General features: G+C 44.6%; 1 protein-coding gene across 1 annotated transcript in view; it reads right to left on the bottom strand.

Annotated features, from left to right (window-relative positions):
- Window positions 1–15878, bottom strand: part of LOC126092435 (uncharacterized) — a 279342-nt gene extending 263464 nt beyond the window's left edge. The window contains exon 1 of the mRNA XM_049908035.1: window positions 15787–15878. The gene's annotated coding sequence lies outside the window, so the exon portion shown is untranslated. The remainder of the gene's footprint in view (window positions 1–15786) is intronic.
- Window positions 15879–21426: the final 5548 nt, after the last annotated feature.

Raw genomic sequence — 21426 nt, 5'->3', positions numbered from 1 at the left:
CCGTCAGAGCGCTCGAGAGCCCAGTGAGACAAAATGGCGACAGGAGCCGAGAAAGCGTATGTCGTGCTCGAAATACACTCACATCAGTCAGTCATAACAGTGCAACGACACTTCAGGACGAAGTTCAACAAAGATCCACCAACTGCTAACTCCATTCGGCGATGGTATGCGCAGTTTAAAGCTTCTGGGTGCCTCTGTAAGGGAAAATCAACGGGTCGGCCTGCAGTGAGCGAAGAAACGGTTGAACGCCTGCGGGCAAGTTTCACGCGTAGCCCACGGAAAATTCGCTCATGCCAGAACTGGAGACCGACAGCGCCGACTTCATCTTTTAACAGGATGGTGCTCCACCGCACTTCCATCACGATGTTCGGCATTTATTAAACAGGAGATTGGAAAACCGATGGATCGGTCGTGGTGGAGATCATGATCAGCAATTCATGTCATGGCCTCCACGCTCTCCCGACTTAACCCCATGCGATTTCTTTCTGTGGGGTTATGTGAAAGATTCAGTGTTTAAACCTCCTCTACCAAGAAACGTGCCAGAACTGCGAGCTCGCATCAACGATGCTTTCGAACTCATTGATGGGGACATGCTGCGCCGAGTGCAGGAGGAACTTGATTATCGGCTTGATGCCTGCCGAATCACTAAAGGGGCACATATCGAACATTTGTGAATGCCTAAAAAACTTTTTGAGTTTTTGTATGTGTGTGCAAAGCATTGTGAAAATATCTCAAATAATAAAGTTATTGTAGAGCTGTGAAATCGCTTCAGTCATTTGTAATAACCCTGTAGTTGTCGTGCCTTCATTATAACCTCAATGTTCAGCTCTTTGTAAATATCATACAACTCTGTATTGTGACGAATCCTCCATTTCTCAGTCTCATTATCGTAAAGCACTCCGTCTTCAGGCCACAAGTGGCAAATCGGGACCATCCGACCGCCATGTCATCCTCAGTCGATGTGGATAGGAGGGGCGTGTGGTCAGCTCACCGCTCTCCTGGTCGTTTTGATGCTTTTCTTTGACCGGAGCCGCTACTATTCGGTCGAGTAGCTCCTCAGTTGGCATCACGGGCCTGAGTGCACCCCGAAAAATGACAACAGCGCACGGCGGGCCGTACGGTCCCCCATCCAAGTGCCTACCACGCCCGACACCGCTTAACTTCGGTGATCTGACGGGAACCGGTGTGTCCACTGCGGCAAGGACGTTGCCCTCATTATCGTAACCTGGTCCAAAAACCTTCCCAAGGACTTTTCTTTCAAATATCATCAGTCTGTTCAGATTTTGCTTGGTTGTACTCAGGTGGCACATCCATATAGTACTACTGGCTGTAGGAGTGTTTTGTGATGTTTATTTTGAAATGTCTTGACAAACTTCTAGTTTTGAGGGGAGCATTAAGGCCATGGAAACAGCGATTACCCGCCTGTAGTCTTGCCTGTATTTCCATTTTACTGTATGGTTCATCTCTGAATACTGCGCCCAGATATTTCAACTCTCTGACTTGACGATAAGAACCTTCAGTTGTCTGTAAGGGTGGAAGTGATTCTCAAGTTTCATTATGTCTACGGTGTAGAACCGTGTATTCCGTCTTGTCACGACTGATTTTAAGTCCAGTTTTCCTCGCTGTTGTTTCCAGAATGTCAGCCATTTCCCCCTAATTCTTCTTGCGACCATCGGCATATCTGAGGTAATTGATGTTCACATCCCCGTTCTGGACTCCTCTTAGTTCATTAGATGACATCTCTCGCATCCCTTCTCTAATGCGAGACTGAAAAGAACAGGTGATAGTCCATCGTGCTGCCGTAGCCCAATTTTTATTTTGAATGCTTCAGTCAGGCCTATTTCCAATTTTTACCTTTGCTGTAGTATCCATCAGCCAGGCCTTCGTGTGGCTTACTAGTTTCTTGGCAAAACCGAAGTCTTCCAGACACCTCAAAATACTTTCCCGATGAATGAAATCATATGCTTTCCTGAAGTCGACAAACAGCATGCTTGGCCAAACTCCCACCTTCTTTCCTACAATCTACGTATAAAAAAGGTGCTATACTTTTTTTGCAAAAACAGACATAATGTCTTATGGGATAACAGCAATCAGTGATTTTATAATGTTACTTAAAATCCGACTTGATTGCAATTTTTTTTTTTATTCATATGACCGGTTTCGGTTCATTCAGAACCATCCTCAGATCTGATATTTCAATCAAGACGGATTTTAAGTAACGCTATACTTTTTTGCTAGAATTTAAATAATTAACAAGAATTATAGTGTGTGGTTTGTGGGATTAAAGGGACCAGACTGCCACGGTCATCGGTCAATTAAAGTAATTTACGCATGCAATCGTTATGTAGCATGTAAAGCTTAATTTTCAAAACAGAGTGTAAGTCCTTACGTAGCATGTACCAGGATAAGGCATACCGCAAGAAGCAAAACTGGACAGCTAACGGAGTTGCAGTCATGAGAACGAAGCTGATAAACTTCAGCTTAAGACGTCATATGAAGAAGCTGCCGCCATGACTGAAACGCACCTCGACGTGAGTATAATAATGACGAATTTTAGTGAGTCGCTACAGGATGTTTTCGTTGTCCAGACACCAAAAGATACGGCCACAGACTTGCATTCAACGGCAGGATTACGTTAAAGAGTAGCCATTACAAGCCTTTTGTTTAGTGCGTGCTTTGCTTTCATCAAAGACATGCTCCTGCCAAGCAGTACTGCAGCTTTGGTGCAAAACAATTTAGAAAAGATATCTGAATGGTGCGAGAAGTGGCAGTTGACCCCAAATAACGAAAAGTGCAAGGTCATCCACATGAGTGCTAAAAGGAACTCAAACTTCGGTTACACGATAAATCAGTCTAATCTAAAAGCCGTAAATCCAACTAAATAGCTAGGTATATACAATTACGAACAACTTAAATTGGAAGGAACACACAGAAAATGTTGTGGGGAAGCACAACCAAAGACTGCGTTTTATTGGCAGGACACTTAGAAAATGAAACAGACCTACTAAGGAGACTGCCTACACTACGCTTGTCCGTCCACTTTTAGAATACTGCTGCGCGGTGTGGGATCCTTACCAGGTACGACTGACGGAGTACATCGAAAAAGTTCAAAGAAAGGCAGCACGTTTTGTATTATCGCGAAATACGGGAGAGATTGTCACAGAAATGATACAGGTTTTGGGCTGGAAATCATTAAAAGAAACGCGTTTTTCGTTGCGACGGAATCTTCTCACGAAATTCCAATCACCAACTTTCACCTCCGAATGCGAAAATATTTTATTGACACCGATCTACATAGGGAGGAACGATCACTACGATAAAACACGGGAAATCAGAGCTCGTGCGGAAAGATATAGGTGTTCATTCTTTCCGCGTGCTACACGAGATTGGAATAATAGAGAATTGAGAAGGTGGTTCGATGAACCCTCTGCCAGACACATGAATGTGATTTGCAGAGTATCTATGTAGATGTAGATGAACAAACAGACTCACTCGCGTGCATACGGAATGTTTCTGCGGGAGATGACTGGGGGCTCCTCACATTCAGGGCGACTACTACTATTCTCTGCTGTTGCTGAGGCATTTGTGATCTCGTAGCCTGAACTTAGCTGAAATGTTGCAGACTTTCAGTGAAGTCAACCGATAAACATGCAAGAGCATCTGCGACGTTTATTACGTCAGACAGCACATGCTCTCTGCCGCTGACGATTCCACAGTGACAGAAACAGCAAAGACCCCGGTTCTAGTAATTAAAGACATGGCTATTACCCGTGTTACCAATTTATTTTTACAGCTCACGATCAAAGATGCCACCGTTTATTTCTGTGTGTTTGGAGGGCCATACAGGTAGATCTATTTCTATTCTGAACTGCACAGTAGGCTGGCAAATACATAAAATGAAACGAACTGCAAAGGGAACTCTACAGTGAAACTACAGACACACTTTTAGTGGCACCCACTTAGGGACGCCTATGTAGCTGGGTCCTCGTCGGGACACACTGAGATGGGGATGTGGGACTGAACTACTTTTATTTAGAACGCAATTACAAGGAACTCGTTGCGCCGGAAGTAGTTGGTACACCATAATTTTCGGAAGATATCACCTTTTTCAGCAAGTCTTTTATGTTTTACGACATGTACTGACAAGGGAATGGTCAGACTTGTCATGCCGAAACATGTATTGCTTTTTTTAGCACTGTTATTTAACTGTGCAAAAAGGTCCGTATGCAAAATTGTAGCTGCTGACATGAAATGGAAGTCACCTAAAAAAAATCACGAACATGGATGTGTTTCCTGCTTGGCGCTTGCAGTGACGGCTGGCCACCCCTGGAAATGGCGAGTCGCGAGCGTTGTGCGCATGGTCGGCAAGTGCGGCCGTCTTATCGCGGCGTTCACTAAAGAGGAATATCGCTGCACGGTTTTGGTGGGAAGGGGAAACGAATATTGGTTTCTGTGGCATGCACGTCCTTTTAATTTCTGGTACGTATTTCGAAACATACCATCCTAAAACTGGTTACAGATGTGGAAGATGTTCTGTACATGTTCATCTATACTCCGCAAGCCACTTTAAGGTGACCATTCAATCTCTCCTCATAGGTGTAAATGGTTTGCTGCTTGTCATGGAGATATACCACAGACGCCAAATGAAGCAAATGTGTTGTGCGACATGGTTGTTAAACTTCTAGAGGAGCATGTAAATGGCGCAGACATGTGGCTAGAAACAACTGAAAAACTCGATATTGCAGACTGTGAATCTACAGACGGCGAAGACACCGACGAAAGTTGCACTCATGAAGACTCTTCTAGTGATAGTGCCACGTACCATAATCAATTATCTCCGAAATTAACACCAGCAACTACAATTACCTTATCAGACAAAGAAAAAGCGGTGACGTACTGATTGAACAAAAGTGGTAAGAAACGCCTACGTGTCAGTACTGTTCAAAATAAGTATCGCTTTGTCCGTTCAGAACGTGAATTGTATAGATGGAAACAGGAAGCCGCTGGACGACGTAAGAGTCGACTGGAAATTGCGACGAAGATAAATGCGCGACTTTTTGAGCTATTTACCGATGCCAGACAACAGTCATTTAGTGTCAGCAATACAACTTTGCGTAATTGGGCGTTAGAGATTGCCAACGCGATAGGCGCTAAAGAATTTACAGCTTCTCAAAGTTGGATTAGTCGCTTCAAAAGATCACATAAAATTGTGGCACGAAAAATAACAGAATTTGTATCGAGAAACAGGTCGGAAAATGGAGTGACACAAATCGAAATGATAGAAGCTTTTCTTATGAATGCAAAAAAAGTAAGATCGCTAGTTTTAGTGAATCGTACGTGTACAATGCAGATCAATCAGGTTTTCAAAAAGAAATGCGTAAGAAAAGAAAACTGTCATTCAAACGGGGAAAAACATATTGAGGCGATTGCGCAGTCCACGACTTCACTCACCCATTCATACACTATAATGTCCATAATTAGTCTGGATGGTTCATTGCTGCCTAAACTATATGTGTGTCTTCAAGAAGCAACTGGACGTTTTGGACCACGTGTCACGCAAACAATCTTGCGGTAGACGCATCGAAGTCTGGAAAAATGAGAAATGAAAACGTTACACTTTTCATGCGTCATGCTTTTATTCCGATCTGCGGGAACAAATCTCTTCTCCTAGATTCGTGGTCAGGTCATAAAAGGTCTGATACATTAAAGCTGTATTTCGAGCGCACCCTGACAAAGGAGTAGAGATACTTCAGATTCCACCCGGCACGACGAACGTAATCCAACCTTTAGACAGAGAATTTTTCCGTCAGTGGAAGGGATTTTAAAGAACACTAACAGGAAAATTATTGTGTGCAGATCACTACAATTTCCTGTCTATCACCGTGACAATATTCTCAAGCTGCAATCAGTAGTACAGTATCAATTCCCCCCCCCCCCCCCCCTCCCCCACGGTTTCAGAATTTGATTAAATATGCGTGGCACTCCTCGAAATATACTGATACTAGACCTGATTCATTCCTAACACCAGCCCAGTTTTGTCTGCGGACATCTAACAACGTCTGTGATTCGCAGGGTCGTCTTTGCTTGTATATTCTTGGTGCACAAAAAACTTAGGTTTTGAACATTGTATCAATATTTCGCATTTTTGCGGTAATTACAAGAAATAAAATTTGGACTTGTTCTAAACCGTATATTTATTTGTGTCTATTTCATTGCTATTTGGAAAGAATGTTGTAGATAACATATCAGCCATATTTGTCAACGAATGTTTAATCATACGATCGCTTTCACTGGGGAATCAGCTCTCTCACTGCTGTGGCAAGTGAGCAGCGCGTAGCTAACGCCACCTTGTCCCTAGATGGCGTTGGTATAACGTAGCGAGAGAGGTCAGGGTTGTACAAGAGGCAGTTATAAGCGCGGAAACCATGCGACAATAATGTCTTACTTCATAAAATTGTTTACAGACTTCCAGGTCATGTCAGCAGCTAAAATTCTGCATACAGACTTCTTGCAATGTTAACTCACAGTGGTAAAAAAAGCAACACAGGTTTCGACATGACAAGTCTGAACATTCCCTTGTGAGGCCACCAAGTGGTGTACGCTGACGGCTCGATGGCTGATGCTGACGTCGGTCTCGCGCATGTCCATCGAGGACATACTGAACAGCATTCCTTGCCCGATGGCTACAGTGTTTTCACTGCCGAGCTGGTGGCTATATTCGTGCTCTCGAGCACATCCGTTCGTGCCCTGGGGAGTCGTTTCTTCTGTGTACTGACTCCTTCAGCAGCCTACAAGCCATCGACCAGTGCTATCCTCGTCATCCTTTGGTAGCGTTGGCCACGCTCGGGCGGGACACCTCTGTGTCGGTGCGGTGCCCAGCTGACAGTGGCCCATACCTTGGTGAGCTGCCCCTCTTTGGCTGACCTGCGACGGACTCTTCAGTAACCGGACTCCGTGCAAGTCAGCTTCTAGTTAAACTGGCACTGTAAGACTGATTCTACAGTCCCCGGCATCAGTCGATTTCTTTCATCGGTCCACTGGGCCGACATCAGCGAAAATACTCTTGTCACAGTGGCGTTGTGTGCGGGAATGGAAAACAAATACTGACATAATTTTAGCAGCTGGGATTTGCGTTCAGGATTTTCGGGTTTCTTAAGAAAGTAATTCCACTTTTCTTCCTCAGTTTAAGAATTGTCTCAACTGCGGGCATTAATGACAGCCATCTTGTTTTTGAGTGAGATGAACATGACGTTGATTGACATTAAAGTATAAGCAGAATTCTTTCAGCTTCTCTGTCCTTGGCGTGTATGTTGAAAAATAATTAAATATTTCAATGTCGTCAGTTAAGACTTCAGCAGCGCTTGATATAGCATTGTGGAGAATATGGGCAGTGCATCCAACTCTTTCTAGATTTTTCGTAGTTCTTTAATTTGGTGAAATACATTCCGCTGACCGCGTCGATGAACCCCTCCGAAGTTGGTACTGGTATTGTCTCCACAAAAAGCTATTAATTCATGTAATGGAATCTGCAGTTGTCTTAAAGTGTCTTTCAGTCAAGTATTTAACAACGAAAGGAAACATCTTTTCAGCCTTATCGTTCGATACGTTGGTCCCTATGCCACGAAAAGAAACTTCTTGCAATTTTTATATTCATTCCGACATGGAGAATGGTGCGAGCGTATTTTTAACAATGGCTGTAGCTTTGGTCCTGGCTGAAGACTGCTTTGCGGCGACTTTGGGGTCAGGATAGGTTGGTTGGTTGGTTCGTTCGTTTAAAAGAGGGCGGGGGGGTGACCAAACTGCGAGGTCATCAGTCCCTTGTTCCCGGTAAAATAATCACACAAGGGAAAGAAGAAAAGAAAGGAGACGTACAGCACAGCAACAGGAGAAAAGAAGAATCAGAAGAACGACGGAAGGACACCCAACAATACTATGGACAAAGCAGGAAAAGAAACCACAGAAAGAAGCAAGAAAAAGGAGTAAAAACAAGAGAACAGATGACCGTGGCTGGTCGACCACGAGAATAAAAAGGAAAAGCCAGCCACTCTGCAACACATTAAAACATCCACCCTAAAAGCATTAGGATGGAGAACACAAAGGGACAAAGCATATGCGCTAAAACTTGTATAGAGTGATAAAACCCACCGTCACGTATAAAACAAAACTAAATTAGCCGATGAGGCGTTGTCGACTAAAATTAACGGCAATGAGTCCGGTTACTGAAGAGTCCGTCGCAGGGCAGCCAAAGACGCACAGCTCACCGAGATATGGGCCACTGTCAGCCGGGCACCGCACCGATCCAGAGGTGGGTCATCACGGCGCAGGAGGTAGCCGTGGGTCGCCCAAACGTGGCCATTGCGGAGCCGGCAGAAAAACAAAGAGTCCCTGCGAGAGGCCCGCATGGAGGACTGCCACACATTCGTAGTCTCCTTAATGGCACGCAGTTTGTTGCGCGTGCCGAAGTTAAGCCATTTCGTCTCCGAAAGCCGCAAAACGTTGCTGTATAATACGGAACGCAGGTCAGTTGCAGAGAAGCCGATCTCCATAAGCGGTTTCTGCGTAGCCTCTTTGGTCAGCCTGTCGGCAGTTTCGTTGCCTGGGATTCCGACGTGGCCTGAGGTCCAGACAAACACCACTGAACGACTGGACCGTTCCAGGCCACGGAAGGACTCCTGGATGGTCGCTACCAAAGGATGACGAGGGTAGCACTGGTCGATAGCTTGTAGGCTGCTGAAGGAGTCAGTACACAGGAGAAACGACTCGCCAGGGAATGAGCGGATGTGCTCCAGAGCACGAGATATGGCCGCCAGCTCTGCAGCTTGGCACAGGTCATCCCCGTTTTCAAGAAGGGACGTCGAACAGATGTGCAGAACTATAGACCTATATCTCTAACGTCGATCAGTTGTAGAATTTTGGAACACGTATTGTGTTCGAGTATAATGACTTTTCTGGAGACGAGAAATCTACTCTGTAGGAATCAGCATGGGTTTCGAAAAAGACGGTCGTGTGGAACCCAGCTCGCGCTATTCGTCCACGAGACTCACAGGGCCATAGGCACGGGTTCACAGGTAGATGCCGTGTTTCTTGACTTCCGCAAGGCATTCGATACAGTTCCCCACAGTCGTTTAATGAACAAAGTAAGAGCATATGGACTATCAGACCAATTGTGTGATTGGATTGAGGAGTTCCTAGATAACAGGACGCAGCATGTTATTCTCAATGGAGAGAAGTCTTCCGAAGTAAGAGTGAGTTCAGGTGTGCCGTAGGGGAGTGTCATAGGACCGTTGCTATTCACAATATACATAAATGACCTGGTGGATGACATCGGAAGTTCACTGAGGCTTTTTGCACATGATGCTGTGGTGTATCGAGAGGTTGTAACAATGGAAAATTGTACTGAAATGCAGGAGGATCTGCAGCGAATTGACGCATGGTGCAGGGAATGGCAATTGAATCTCAATGTAGACAAGTGTAATGTGCTGCGAATACACAGAAAGATAGATCCTTTATCATTTAGCTACAAAATAGCAGGTCAGCAACTGGAAGCAGTTAATACCATAAATTATCTGGGAGTACGCATTAGGAGTGATTTAAAATGGAATGATCATATAAAGTTGATTGTCGGTAAAGCAGATGCCACACTGAGATTCATTGGAAGAATCCTAAGGAAATGCAATCCGAAAACAAAGGAAGTAGGTTACAGTACGCTTGTTCGCCCACTGCTTGAATACTGCTCAGCAGTGTGGGATCCGTACCAGATAGGGTTGATACAAGACATAGAGAAGATCCAACGGAGAGCAGCGCGCTTCGTTACAGGATCATTTAGTAATCGCGAAAGCGTTACGGAGATGATAGATAAACTCCAGTGGAAGACTCTGCAGGAGAGACGCTCAGTAGCTCGGTACGGGCTTTTGTCAAAGTTTCGAGAACATACCTTCACCGAAGAGTCAAGCAGTATATTGCTCCCTCTTACGTATATCTCGCGAAGAGACCATGAGTATAAAATCAGAGAGATTAGAGCCCACACAGAGGCATACCGACAAACCTTCTTTGCACGAACAATACGAGACTGGAATAGAAGGGAGAACCGATAGAGGTACTGAAGGTACCCTCCGCCACACACCGTCAGGTGGCTTGCGGAGTATGGATGTGGATGTAGATGTAGATGTAGAAAACACTTTAGCCATCGGGGCAAGGAATGCTGTTCAATATGTCCTCGATGGTCATACGCGAAGCCGACTTGAGCATCAGCCATCGAGCCGTCAGTGTACACCACTTCACGGCCTCAGTACACGTCAACAATCGAGAAGAAGTGGCAGCGGAGAGCCGCGGGGTTAACCGAGTCCTTAGGCCATGTGGAAGGTCCAGGTGAAGGCGCGGCCTAGGCTTACACCATGGAGGTGTACGTGAGTGGACCTCAGGTATAGGCAGGGACTCCAGTTCTGAAATAAGGGATCGGACGCGAACTGCAATTGGAAGCCCTGACCTGGGTCGCCGATGCGGAAGATCAACTGCCGTCGGAGGGAAAAGACGGCGATTCGGATGCGCTGGAGAACTACGAACGTGTGCAACTTAACTGGCCAGCAATTGTGGACGCCTAACCAGCAATGGAGGGACTCTGGTCTCCACCAGGACGCTGATCACTGGACTCGTACTAAAAGCTCCTGTCGCTAGGCGAACGCTACGGTGGTGGACTGGGTCGAGTAAACGCAACGCTGAGGGAGCCGCTGAACCATAAACCAGACTCCCGTAGTCAAGGCGGGATTGAACAAGGGCTCTGTAGAGCTGTAGCAGCGTAGAGCGATCTGCACCCCAGTTGGTGTTGCTAAGGCAGCGGGGGGCATTGGGGTTCTGCCAGCACTTCCGCATAAGCTGACGACGGTGAGGAAGCCAAGTCAATGGAGCGCGAATGTTCTGTCGTAGTGTGCACAGAATTTTACGGAAAGATTTAAAGCTGCAACCGTACCAGGTACAGCTTGGGCAACAGTTAAACGAAAGTGATTATAAAAAGCGAACGACTGTGTTCAACTGTTGACTAAAATGAGGGGCAAGGGAGGCTCCTTAAATTTGCTACGAACGAGTGAAGCGACACATTTTCATCTCAGTGTTTATGTTGAGCAACAAAACTGCCGTTACAGGTGCGACGACAATCCTCATGAAGTCCATCCACGCCCTTCGACACAGTGGGCGTCATCGGACCTTGCTTATTCGTGGATGAATGTGGGCGAGCAACCAGTCACATCTTAGCGGTATGCTGCCACGGTAGACACATTCCTCGCACCTTAACTTTAACAGTTTTTTGCAAATGTGTATTTGTTTCAGCAAGATGATGCTACACCTCAGTCTGGTCAAATTTAAATGGCAGCAGTGCGCAGTGTTTGATAAGCACATCATTCCACTTACTTTGTTGTCACCTAGATCTCCCGAGTTATCAGTCTGTGATTATTTCCTTTGAGGTTTTCTGAAACACAACGTCTACACACAGTTGTGTAACTGAAAGACACTATTCGTGAAGAAATCGAGAACATTCCTATACAGATGCTTGAAGTCATCGTGAACCATTTGCATCGCAGACTGAGTGTCATCGTAACAGTGATGACCACCTGCGAGACATTTTCAAAACATGCTCAATGCGTGAAATGACAATAAGCAAGGGTTTCATTGTTGTGATTTAAAATGTTTCACAGTGTAATCCTAAGCCTGTTTCGCCGTTTCCAAATCGACCCGCTTTCATGCAATGCCCTGTACGTAAATGTTCAAATGTGTGTGAATTGCTGAGGGACCAAACTTCTGAGGTCATCGGTCCCTAAACTTACACTATGCTTAAAACAATATACACACCCATGCCCGGGTGACCGTTACATGATGCCTCAAACCTCGCGGCCCCGATCGTAATCGCATCACCTGCGAAAAATCTTAATACCATGTCCAAGGTTATTAATATACATCCACATCAAGGTTTCCAACAATTCTCTATGGCACAGCTGAAGCTTCGACCATAAATATAATAGACTGGCCCTGACGTCATTTTCGTGGCTCCAACATCTCTGGGCTAAAGTCACGTGAATGTTGGCTAAACATGGTTGTTTCGTGTTGCGCTTATGGCTGTACTCAGTGTTTTGTCGGGGAAATGGCATTACATTTCACGTGTAAGTGTTCCTATGACAGTGCAGATGCGTTTATTGAAATCTGCTGACGTGATTTTTATATGTTTTTTACACTTGAAATAGAGTATCACGTAAATTAAAGTGTTGAAAGTGATGCCTGTAAAGTCAGACTCATATTACATTTTGGAAAGTATCTGTGATAATTCGGTTACAGAAGTAAGTATAGCTGTTTCTTGTTCCTACTCGTAGGTTCCCTAAGGATGAAAACCTGAGGTAGCTTTGGATACAGGCCTTGAAACGGAAAAACTTTATGCCATCTGCACATACGCGCCTTTTTGTATATACAAGTGAAATTATAAGAAGGTAAGAGCACCTATAGTCGACACATGAAGAGAATTTTTTTCTACCTTCTAATACTATTAAATAAATGTAGGCTCCAGAATTATTTTCCGAAACTTCAAAGTCTCACCTTTCATCTAAAATAGCATTATTTTAAACTGATAGTTTAAACTTTTCTAAAAATAGTAGGAACTGAACCTTTGAAGTGCACCTAAAATTGATACGCTAAAATGGACCTGCTCCCAATTTTGGCACCTATAGTTGAAATAATTGCCATAACCCATTTTCTTTTATAAATGACTAGAGCACAAAACGCGGCGAATCCAATGTTTAAAGTTTTGACACAAGTCCACTCTTACTGTTTAAAAGAATTCTAACGACATTTTACTTTAATTGATAGTTTATAGTAATTTCGCCCCACTGCCCACCAGAGGAGCGTTCGATGTATTTGTTAGATTTTATAAATGGTACTGTGAACAAATCCAGGTCAAATGTAGTTCTAACATAATTTTTCGCAAATAAAAAGGTAATTTTTGTTGGAAGCGTTTGGCAGTCAACTGAGAAATGTGGGTAAAATACGATACAAACATAGGATGGCAGACCGCTGGTTTGAAATCCCGCCACGTTTTGCCAACAGTCACGTGGTTTATGTTGGAGCCACACCAGCCCTATAGCTTCTGCACAGCAAGGCCAGTCTACTAGTATCTATGGTCGAAGAGCCGAAGTTACTTCTACATCTGTGGATGACTCTCCGTCCAAGATAACTCGCTTCATCCTCGCTCCAAGAAATCCTCAATCCAGTCACGAATTTCACTTGATACCCCCGTACGATCGTACTTCCGATAATAAGCAAAGGTGTGACAGGCCTACAGAGTCAAATGCTTTTTCTTCACGTAGCACCATTTCACTCGAACCACAACTAAGACTTTCACAAAACGGTCATGACAGTAATATGTGTTGACATCTGTGAATGATAACTTGTTGCACACGAAAACTGCTAATCATGCCGCGCATAAATGTGTCAAAGGACGTGAACGGCGGTTTCTTACTTACATGTTTCAACCACATGCGAGAAACATGCAAGTTCCAGGCTATCAAAGTAATTTACCTTTTATACGTGGATGCGTGCTGCCAGTTCATGTAATATATAACAGTGAAAAAACACATCGCGTCAGCAACGTTACCCGTCGTCATACTGTGGACTCAGGGAAACGCAGTAGCTATGACGTTGGAAAGAAACACGACAGTAAAGAAGTAATCAGCGCCATTTAGGTCGAATGGTTTTGGCTGGTACGTGACGGTCGTAACATAGTTTAGTAATTAGCCGGCCAGAGTGGCCGAGCGATTCTAGGCGCTACAGTCTGGACCGCGTGACCGCTGCGGTCGCAGGTTCGAATCCTGCCTCGGGCATGGATGTGTGTGATGTCCTTAGATTAGTTAGGTACAAGTAGTTCTAACTTTTAGGGGACTGATGACCTCAGAAGTTAAGTCCCATAGTGCTCAGAGCCATTTGAACCTTAGCAATTAAGGCGTTCGTTTACACTTTTATACCAAAGCTATGTTTTGTAACCTGAAAGACATTTTTATAAAAGCACGGATGAAAATACAAAGGAAAGAAGATTAGGGTTTAACATCACGTCGACAGCGTGGTGAACAGTGACGAAGCACAAGCCCGCGTTAAGGAAGAATGGGGAAGGAAATCTGCAGGTCATTTCTAAGGAACCATCCCCCACCCACCCACCCACCGACCGACCGACCGACCGACCGACGAACCAAGTGGATGTGTGTAGGTGTTCTGGCCGACTGATTTACCGGCCGGGAGCACGGTTGGGTGTGACAGTCCGACAACTAACGCCCCCTCCACAGCACACAACAAGTGTGCCGTGTGTAGCGCTGTCGTGCCAGCCGCTCGACGAAAGTTCGTCTTTTGTCAATGAGCGTGCTATTATAAAATGCTGTTCACATATGGCTAACGTGACAAAGTGCGAGGCGTACGAAACTTTTAGGACAGTTTCTAGAGAAATCGAAATACCGCAAATGTTTGTGGGACACGTTTTGCAAGGAACACACCAATCGAGGTGCAAGAAAAGAAGCACTTGTTTCATTTTTTTTAAAGAATCCATTGTACTTAGACAGTAAAAGGATATATTTTTATGAATAAAAGTCGCTCGAGTGTTTTCTGACTCTTATCGGAAATGAAATCTAAAAGCTGAAACCGGGATAGATTAGGATTTTGGGTTTATAGGAAATCTAAAAATCGAAACAGAGACAAATTGGATTTTAAGCTTCATTTCCAATAAGCACCAGATAAAAAACCTAAAATTCGAAATATAGACAGTCGAGGGACTTTTGTTCATGAATTACACTTCTATCGCCAGCCATTTCTGCTATTAAGAGCAAAGTGTAGAACTTTTTTTTCAGTTCTAACAGTTGTGTATGCTTCATTTATTATGTATCTCTTGCATTTATGAGATTATATGCTCCACCACTGTGTGTAGTATTTCTTCTAAGTTGAAATGAGGTACTTAAATTTACAGAGACATTTGTTACATACAAAAATAAATTAATGAAGCTTACTGTGGGGATCCATTGTACTGCATTTGTGGTCCTCGAACTTGTACCAGTGGCTACAAACCGTAATGTAACTTAACAGCCTAAGGTGACAGCTTGTCTCATTAGTATCCGTAGTCGTCAAATATGGTTCCCGGCTCCTTAAGTAACAGAAAGTCTGTTTTTTCTTTGTTAGCTCTAAAAAGCCAAGACAAATCTCCTATACAAAGAGCGTCAGTTCTTCCACTGTACACAGGCGAACATGTAGATATTCACAGGCTGCGGTTTTCTAAAGCTCATTACGTGCGTCCACTTCTCCTTTAGAAAGTGCTTTGAAGATAATGTCTTGTGCAGAACAAATTTATGCATCCCGATTGCAACAAACACGTTTCATTAGTACTGCGACGTCATCACTGTAGCATTTAATTATCTTGTACAGTAAATAAAAACTCCTGATGGTTCGACAGAAATGAAAAACGACTGGAAAAGTTAAAGCAAAAAGAAACAAAACTTTTTTTTATCCAACATGGCATCCTCAGACTACTTCAAATCATATGCGTTCCTACACTTTCCGCGTAGACAAATGCACAAAATCCTCCTGCCGCTTTGCTACAACTCAGAAGGTAGAATTAGTAATATGTTAACACCGTCTTGCCTGAATATTTTCGTCATTAACGAAGAGTAGAAATAAAGCTGTCAACTAGATGGAACATGCATTTAGTCCTACACAGTGCCTTATCAGACGGGAAATGTGGGTACCAGGAGTCGCAGAGCATTGAGCAGTACTCACAGTAAACTACGACTCGCGGCGCTCACAACAATCGGTTGGCGCACCACCTGCTGCTGCTACTGCCGTGTGCTGCCGCCTTCTGGGACGTCACGCCGAAGACTGCCGGCCTGTTGCACTGTGGAGCGCGGCGTGGCGACGACAGCGCCTCTGGCGGTGGCTGCGCGAGGCGTCGCTGCGCGCCGGCGCCCGTCCGCTGCCCACGCATGTCGCTCGTACCCGATTCCCAGAATATGTCGCCCCTTCTTGCTACTTATTCTCAGTATCTCCTACAATTTTACTTGCTGGCTTTTTATTCTACGAAACAGAACTATAGTGAGTCGCGTAATCTCTTGTCTTCTTGTCTGAGGAAGTCATAGACATGACCCGATTTACAGTCTGTGGCGAACTAGCGTAAGGACTATATAGATAAACAAACTCGTTCATCTCGTAAAATGTACACTTTCGCGATCGGAAATGTCACAATTAATAAAATGTTCCGGGCTATTATGGCGTGGTCAAACGGCTTTCGCATTTAAACTTGAGATTTCGTCCCCATCTACGGAGGACATTTTCAAGGGGATCGTAGCTTCTTTGAGTGTCCGATTCACCCCCTGGCTCGCTACAAACTGTAGCAAAATTCCGTTAACGCGTGCTTCCGCGCAGAGGCGTGACATCACATGTTTTGAATAACCGAGCGCAGTTAGCCATTGTCGATTGCCGACGTCCGCCGTCGCTACCACCACTACGGTGGATGATTGGTACGTGTCATCTTCAGCACCGGCATCCAACTGTCATTTAGTTTCACGCCGTCGTTCTTCCTACTCGAAATCCTGGAGTTTTTAACAATCCCTATGACCTCTCCGTGCAGCTTTTCATAGTAGCTGCTTAGGAACCAGTACTTCAGTCCTATCAAAATGAATGTGGTGGTCTTTTGGCTGCAGAGCGCGTTCCGCAACAGCTGATCCGTCAACCTCCACCCTTCATAAATTGCTCTTGTGCTCTTCTAGTCATTTCTTGACCGTTCTTTTTGTAGCAGCCACGTACCCCTCCACACAACTACACGGCATCCTATAAATTCCTCCTTTTTTCAGCATCCTCAGCCAATTTTAGTTGTCTTATATCTTGCGAGTGGGATAATAGATTACCGTGATGTTCTTTCTGTTTTTGCAATATTTTTCCCATCGGTCAGTAATGTCCTTAGTAAAAGGCAGGAAAACTTTCGACTTCACAGGCGCTTGTGCATCCCTGTCATTTCTGCACGATGGTTTAGTGCTCTTTTTACCTCAGCGAACGAATAACCGTTCTAGAGCAATACATTGGGGAGATGTTTTAATTCCACGTGAGGGAGCTGGTTTCGTAGATGTTCCTTACTCTATCCGCCAGAGTTCTTATGATGTCCAGCTTTTGTTGTGGGTCGAGGTTCCAATCCCGTTGCAGGTAACGGTCTGTGTGCGTGGGTTTCGGTAAAATGTGTGACCTAAGCTACAACCTCTTTTGTTGAATACTAACACGTAAAGAAAATTTAAAGTTGCACCTGCTTCTTCCTCCATGGTAAACTGGATCTTCGGATTAATCTCGTTGAGATGTTTGTGAAAATGAGCTAGTTCCTCTCTGCCATGCCTCCACAAAACAAATGTATCATCCACGTACCGGAACCGTATATTCGGTTCCTTTTTCGCAATCTTCATTGTCTCCTCCTCGATTTTTTTCATGAACAAATTCGCAGTATGGTCCCGGCGGAGGTTCGAGTCCTCCCTCGGGCATGGGTGTGTGTGTTTGTCCTTAGGATAATTTAAGTTAAGTAGTGTGTAAGCTTAGGGACTGATGACCTTAGCAGTTAACTCCCATAAGATTTCACACACATTTGAACATTTTCAATTCGTAGTAACTGGGCTTTAGGGGCTCCCCGTAGCCAGGCCATCCGTCTGTTCATAGAACCCACCGTTCCATTTCAAGTACGTGTTTGTGAGACAATATTCGAACAGTTGTGCAATATCGGTAGGGGAAAATCCGATTCAGCTGTTGCAACACCTCTCTGAGCGGAACAAGAGTAAATAGCGATGCCACATCAAAACTTCATAATACGTATGCCCCCGGCTGGAGCACTACGCCGTTTAATTTACTGATTGGAATGTGCCTTCTTGATAGACTGATCAGATCGGCCCAAGTACGGTCGTAATACAGTTGCCAAAATCTTGGCAATCGAATAAATGGGAGAACCAGGTGCACTCACTAAACGTCTTAGAGAAATATGGTCTTTGTGCATCTTCTGCAACCCATAAAGTCTTCGTGGCGGCGCAACTGAATTGAACAGACTTTTCTGAACGCTCTTTTCGCTAGATGACTTTTATTTATCAACCGTGTAACAGTCGTAAGAGCTTTTACCGTGGTGTCTTTACTCATCTACCTATATGTTCGATCCTCCTTAAAAATGTCGTCTGTAGATGCGGACGAAATGTTGGGTTCAAATGTGAAATCCATTTGTCCACGGCAAAACAGACCGGAACATTTTATTAATTGTGACATTTCCGGCCGTGAAACTTTACATTTTATAGTTAGACGCCACTGTAGGGAGCAGATCTCAAGAAATGTGCTACGGATGGAAGGACTCTAGAAAAGCAGAGTGCAGCTTTCGTGTTCTCTCATATTTCTGTCTCGTCGCACAGCCGTCAGTGTTATTCCGAAGTTTTTGAGGGTTAAGCGGGTATGCAGCTGAGCCAAGGCGTAGTGGATTTTCAAACGGATAGAAGAGACCTTTATTACGTGAGCGGATTCACCAGACCTGCCGGGAACTGGCAAGCACAGACAGTAAGCTACTTCGTGGACTTCACAAAGGCGTATGACTCCATCGACAGACAGACTCTTGTTAGGAGCCTGAAGAACAGAGGACTTGATGGAACTACACAAGAACACATAAAAGAAATTCTGACAGACACAAAAGCAAGGATGAGATTCAGAGGAGCAATGTCAGAGGAATCTGAGATCAAGACTGGTGTTAAACAGGGAGATGGATTGTCGCCATTGTTGTTCAATGTAGCACTGGACGAAGTGATCAGGCAGTGGAGAGCAATAAATGAGGAAATGGGAATACCAAAGCCCCATGTGGGGGACAAAAAGGACAACAGTGCTCAAGCGGACTGCCTAGCCTTAGCAGACGACATAGCAATAGCAAGGGAGACGGAAGAAGACGCAAAGACACAACTCGACAACTTAAGTAAGGCAGCCAGAAAGGTGGGGCTGAAGATCGCCTACAACAAGACCCAGACATTAAATACCACTGCAGGCTGGGAAACATCGGAAGGCACTGTGCAAATTATGGACAAATTTAAATACCGGGGAGGATTTATAACAGGAAGGAACAGGAGCAAGGAGCAAGGAGAGGATACAGAAGATGAGGTCAGCCTTCTGCATGACGAGAGAGATATACAATAAAAATAATATATCCACACAGGGAAAGATAAGCCACTACAAGGCAACGGTGAGGAATGCAGTATTATATGCTGCTGAGACGATGGCACTAGGAAGAAATGGGGCAGAACAACTAGAGAAAGAAGAGAGAAAAGTACTGAGAAAAATACTAGGTCCCAAAAGAGGTGGAGGGAGGTGGATGCGAAGACCTAGGGAAGAATTGTACCGGAACATGAGAACAATATCCGGGGAAATCAGACTCAAAAGGACAAGGTTCAAAATGGTTCAAATGGCTCTGAGCACTATGGGACTTAACATCTGTGGTCATCAGTCCCCTAGAACTTAGAACTACTTAAACCTAACTAACCTAAGGACATCACACACATCCATGCCCGAGGCAGGATTCGAACCTGCGACCGTTCCGGACTGAGCGCCTAGAACCGCTGGACCACAGCGGCCGGCAAAAGGACAAGGTTTGCAGGACATGAAGTTAGGATGAGTACGGACAGAATGACGAAGAGAGTGTGGGAAACAACAGGGAGGACAAGGGGAAAGACAGGAACCAAGTGGGTTGTTGAACTTCGGAAGGACTGATTGGAATTGGGGATCAAAGTCGAAGGAAAGGAAAATTGGAGGAACAAATATAAACCGACCAATATGCCGGGATCAATGACAGAGAAGAATACAGGAAAAGATTAGAGTGTCACCAGTGGAGCCGACAGGAGAAACAGAAACTGAAGATCTCGGAAGAAGAGCGGGAGAGAAAAAGAGAAAGAATGAAGAGGTTTTGGGAGCAGAAGAGGAAAATGCAGTCCTACCTTTGGTCCTACAGAGGCCGTAACGCAAGAAGAAGAAGAAGTAAGCTGCTGTGTCTCCGTATCACTATCAGCAATAAAATGTGTAGAGGTGGCAGGGGTAGAATTGACAGACTACTATTAGGAAGTGTATCTTGACAACATCCAATAGGAAGAAGAAGAAATTTGACAATTCGCAACTTAATTAGACGATCCATTTAGAGGCTTCCGGCGCAGTTATCAGTTTATCCGCACATTCGTTATCTGACGATGAGAGATCTGTGCTTTTCAGGGGTGAAAACTTTGCCATTACTCCGCAAATTGTGCCCACGGAAGAAATAATAGCGAGTTTAGAAGCAGGCGTTTGTGGACAACTGAAGAAATCCATATAGAAGCTGTTAGAGTACTAGCCTCCAAAACGCAACAACTGTGATTTAGAGGAATGCCATAAAATGCCTGAGTAAGGACGATAGTATTGTCATCCTCCCCTATGACGAGTGAAATGTGACGTTTCCTTTGAATGTGACCGAATATCAATGTAAGACTAATGACTTACTAAATCCGCAGACATTAGGAAATGGAGTAAAGACCCCACTGAAAATGTTCTTAGGACTGTTACACGGTTGATAAATAAGTCATCTAACGAAAAGAGCGTTCAGAAAAGTCTGTTCAATTCAGTTGCGCTACCATCAAGACTTTATGGGTTGCCGAAGATGCACAAAGAACATGTTCCTCTAAGACGTTTAGTGAGTGCTCCTGGTTCGCCCAGTTATTCGATTGCCAAGTTTTTGACAACTGTATTACGACGGTACGTGGGCCGATGTGATTCGTCGGCACATTTTATCAGTAAGTTAAACGGCGCAGTGCTCCAGCCGTGGGATATATTAGCTAGTTTTGATGTGGTATCGCTATTTACTCTTGTTCCGATCTGCAACAGCTGAATCGGATTTTCCCTACCGATATAGGACAACCGTTTGAATAGTGCGTCACAACCATGTATTTCACGTGGAACGATGCGTTCTATAAACAGACAGATGGCGTGGCTATGGGTAGCCCCTTAATCCCAGTTACTGTGAATTTCTTGATGCAAAAAATCGAGGAGGCGGCGCTGGAGACTGCCAAAAAGGAACCGAATATATGGTTCCGGTACGTGTATGATACGTATGTTTTATGGAGGCATGGCAGAGAGGAACTAGCTCATTCTCACAAGCATCTCGACGGGATGAAACCGAAAATTCAGTTTACCATGGATAAGGACGCAGGCGGAAGATTAATTTTTCTTTACGTGTTTGATTTCAACAAAAAAGGTTGTATCTTAGGCCACACATTTTACCGAAAACCCATGCACACAGACCGTTATCTACAACGGAATTAGAACCACCACCCACAACAGAAACGAGACATCCTAAGAACGTTGGCGCATAGAGCCAGGAACACCTACGAACCACAGCCTCTTGAC

The sequence above is a fragment of the Schistocerca cancellata genome, chromosome 7 (assembly GCF_023864275.1).
Source record: "Schistocerca cancellata isolate TAMUIC-IGC-003103 chromosome 7, iqSchCanc2.1, whole genome shotgun sequence".
Lineage (NCBI taxonomy): Eukaryota > Metazoa > Arthropoda > Insecta > Orthoptera > Acrididae > Schistocerca > Schistocerca cancellata.
Note: the sequence above shows the minus strand (reverse complement) of the source record. Positions and strands in the feature narration are given on the sequence as shown.